This window comes from Triticum dicoccoides, chromosome 1A (genome assembly GCF_002162155.2).
Source record: "Triticum dicoccoides isolate Atlit2015 ecotype Zavitan chromosome 1A, WEW_v2.0, whole genome shotgun sequence".
In the NCBI taxonomy this organism is placed as follows: domain Eukaryota; kingdom Viridiplantae; phylum Streptophyta; class Magnoliopsida; order Poales; family Poaceae; genus Triticum; species Triticum dicoccoides.
In genome coordinates, this window is record NC_041380.1 from 317608037 (window position 1) to 317612769 (window position 4733).

Below are 4733 nucleotides of genomic sequence, written 5' to 3' on the forward strand. Positions count from 1 at the left end.
GAGGGGAGAGGCCAAGGGGCGCCCCAAGTAGGTCTGAATCCTACTTGGGCCCCTTGGCCGTGTCCCCCCTGCCATGTTTGTTGGAGGGGGAAGGAAAGAGGGGGGAGGGGGAGGGAAGGAAGGGGGAATCCTATTCCTCTCTTTCCTTTCCCTTCCCCTCGTTCCTTATCCTCCTAGGCAGGCCCATATGGGGGCGCACCAACCCCTTGTGGCTAGTGCGTTTCCCCTCTTGGCCCATAAGGCCCATATCTTTTGCCGGGGGTGCCCGGAACCCCTTCCGGTGACCTGATAAGTACCCGGTACCCCTCGAAACACTTCCGGTGTCCAAATACCATCGTCCTATATATCAGTCTTTACTTCTCGACCATTTCGAGACTCCTCGTCATGTCCGTTAACTCATCCGGGACTCCGAACAACATTCGGTCACCAAATCACATAACTCATATAATACCATATCGTCATCGAACATTAAGCATGCGGACCCTACGGGTTCGAGAACTATGTAGATATGACCGAGACACCTCTTCGGTAAATAACCAATAGCGGAACCTAGATGCCCATATTGGCTCCTACATATTCTACGAAGATCTTTATTGGTCGAACTGTTATGACAACATACGTAATTTCCTTTGTCTATCGGTGTGTTACTTGCCCGAGATTCGATCGTCGGTATCTTCAAACCTAGTTCAATCTCGTTGCCGGCAAGTCTCTTTACTCGTTCCGTAATACACCATCTCGTGACTAACTCCTTAGTTGTTTGCTTGCAAGCTTATGATGTGTATTACCAAGAGGGCCCAGAGATACCTCTCCGAAACTCGGAGTGACAAATCCTAATCTCGATCTGTGCCAACTCAACAAACACCTACGAAGATACCTGCAGAGCATCTTTATAGTCACCCAGTTACGTTGTGACGTTTGATAGCACACACTACAAAAAAAATACACTTCCGTGATGATACGTGTTTGTCATAGTAGGTCGCATTTTCTGTCATGCATGTACATCCATGATGATTTTATGACAGAATCAAGATAGTCATACCTGTGCTGTCGTAGAAGTGTTCCATGACATTACCAAAATTATCATCATGGAAGTGTCCACTTCCATGACGATAAATCCCGCGTCACAGAAGTGCTTTCGTTAAGGGTGACCGACACGTGGCATCCACCGTAACGGAACGCCGTTAAGCTATCGGGTCGGGTTTTGGATCCGATAAACCGTTAACAGCCCCGACCAATGGGGATTTTTCACGTGTAAAATCATCATTGGCTGGAGGAAACACGTGTCGGCTCATCGTTGGGACAGATGTCATCCACTCATTGGACAGAAGGCGCCTATGATACGTCGACATGTGGCATGACCCAACAGAGGCCCATTCCTGTGAAAAGGCCGGCCTGTTTGACTTGGTCAAAAGGTGGCGGGCCAGCCCATGTAAAGCCTGTTAACGGCATGTTCGCATATAGCCCATTTATAGCCCGCTAACCCAAGGCCCATTACCCCCTATCCGAATTAGGCCCAGTAGCGTCATCTGGGCCACCCAATATGATTCCAGCCCATTTTCATTTTTGGCCCATGTATGGCCCATGGCGTCTTTTGGTCCATATGAGGCCCTATGTAACTCTTGGCCTATTAACGGCCCGTGGTGAAACTGGCCCGTAATGAACAGTGTATCACTTTACACCCATTAACGGCTCGTGGTGAAACTGGCCCGTAATGAACGGTGTATCACTTTATACCCATTAACGACCCGTTATTCTGTTGGGCCGTTTCCAGCCCATGTTATCTTTCGGCCTTCTCAGAGCCCATTTATTCTTGGGCTCATTTCCAGCATTCGTTTACTTACAGCCTGTTATTGTCATTTTCTGCTTGTGGGCCAAATTCAGCCCGTGGTTACAGTCGGCCCGTTTGTGGTCCGTTAATACGTTGGGCCGTTTTCATAGCGTGATCAAATACGACCTATTAACGATGGCCCGTTATGGTCGGCCCATGAACAGACGATTCCAACTCTAGCCCGTTTACGGCCATAATGCGGTCTGTTTGGCCCATGTTTGGCTAATCGATCATACGGCCCGTATAAGGCCCATTGATGATATGGCCCGCAGAAGGCCCATTGTTTCTACGGCCCGTAGAAGGCCCATTGTTTCTACGGCCCGTAGAAGGCCCACTGTTTCTATGGCCCGTAGAAGGCCCACTGTTTCTACGGCCAGTAGGAGGCCCAGTGTCACTACAGTAAATATTAGCCCATGGTTATTGTGGCCTAGTTTTAAAAAATAGGTTATTGCAGCCACTAGCTAACCGCGGAAAAAGAACTGCAATGACTACAAGCAAACAAATAAACAAGACAACAAGGAAATAAATAAGCAAGCAACTAACGCTAGGCTATCACGGCTATTACACATATTACATCCACTGGGCATCAAAGTTCGCCACCAGTGCATATATAGGGAACAAAGCAGCATATCATATACACTGGTTGTCAAAGTTGGCGACCAGCGCAAATAAACGCCGCAGCAAAACAAATCCAGAACTGAAACCACTTCAGAAGATCTCAAGAAACAATATCCTGGGTACCCATAATGCTGGCAAGATGCTTAGCAAGCTTATTAACTTTCTCTTGTTTGGCGCTTAAATCCTCCAGCGCTTGTTGTTGCACTAGAAAATATGCATCTGAATTCTGCAGGGACTTCCTCAGTCCTTTAGCTTCCTGTTGCAGCACATCTAATCAATGTCTTTCAACTTGAAGTTGAGACTCAAGAAGATGAACTGATTCAGGCGGCGAGTTTGAAGAGCTTGTGCCAGCAGTAGTGGCTAGTAACTCGAACACTACATCAAGACATGACTTTTGGATTCCCTCACTGTCGTTAAGATAGTTTTTATCATCTTTCTTGGAGACTAACAGGGATGTCTCACTATCTTGAACCTTATCTGCATTACTTCCTTTACCATTGGATAACGCGGTACTGTTCTCCAATATTTTGTCCGCATTCTAAAAGAGAAACAAGCAGACACATCACATGTTTACCATGTTGTATATGAAACTCATTTTGATAAATGAGTTCAGTAGTAAAGTGGACAGGATAAAAACATGAAACAAACATATATCTATGTACCATGGTCATTTTATGGTCTATATCATTCTAGTTTTTGTTGCCAAATCAAGATAGAGACATAGTTCAAATAATATTTGTTCAAGACAAAGCAGAATAGACAGAATATAAGTGTGGGTAACTATAGAGCAATAACAACACTTGTAATGTGCATGACATGAGAACATAACTGTTTATTCAATTGGAACTGAAATCAACATAGAGCAGGTTACAACAGCAAACTAGTTAAAGAAACAGGTTTAAAACATACCTGTTGCGCCATTGGAGTTTCAATTCCATCCTTCAAATTTGAAAATAGTTGGTATGAGTAAATACAGTAATGCAAGAGCAAAGGAGTATGAACCATAGCTACAGAACCTGACCTGAGAACAAATCTTCTTCTCCTTTAAGTGTTGAGTTGGGATCCGGAGTGGTGGTCCTTGTGCTTTGGGCACTGCAGTTCCCTTACTAACTGCTCGTGTTTGGGTGCTCTGTGGTGGAGACGGTGCTGTGTCAACTGGAACTGGGTTACTATCTGCCGGGGTTGGGGTTAGAAGGGGTGTAGCTGGTTCTCTGTCCAACTGGGTAGGGGTACAATCTGCGAGAGTCTGGGTTATGTGTGGTGGATTTGGTCCTTGGGCAAGTACAAGCGTGGTTCTATCTGCATCAACTGGTAGCACTATCTTTTCTGAAGACCGTGTTGTTACTCACTTAGATACTGCCATCGCACTCTCCAATTCAAATGGCTGATAAACAAGAAAAGTAATTGAAAGTATAAACACTGTATGATAGACAGGTGCAATGGATAGTGGGGAATAAAAGAGGGCATGAAATAATTCATATTTATGTTGTCTAACCAAACAGGATAGCATGAAACAATTTCACATATATGATGGCTAACTAAACATGATAGCATGACACAATTTCACATTATGATGGCTAACTAAAAAAGATGGAAAGACATAGTTCAAAATATGAGACTATGTAAACAGGATGACATGACATAACTATATAATGTGTTTATTAAATAGGTTGGCATGCCATAATTCACATACATTCACGGATAGAATGCCATAATTCAAAATATTATGACTGTAAACACTAAACAGGATGAGATGATATAACTATATGATGTCTTTATTAAATGGGTTGCCATGCCATAATTCAGATAGATGATGTGTATGAACTATGTAAACATGATGGCATGATATAATTCAAATATATGATTTATATAGTAAGCAAGTAAGAAGATGTCAATCCATATATGATGTAAAAACTAAGCAATGCAAGACAACATGCATGACATGGGTAATATAACCCTGCCAAGTTTGAGCATAGACCTCAGGGGGAAAATAGGACTGGTCATCAGTCTCTGAATCCTCCTCTGAGGAGCTCTCTATAACCAGCAAGATGTCTGCTTTAGCAGGTAGCATTGTCTGCTCTGAATACCTTGTTTTCACTCCAGATACTTCCATCATTGCTTCAAATGGCTGATGCACAGGAAGAGTAGTTGAATATACAAACGTTGTCGACAAATGGAACACGTAATACAAAAAAATGATAGCATGATATAATTCACATACATGATGATTGGCTAAACAGCATGGCATTGCATAATTCACATATATAATGCCTTTGCAACAAGATAG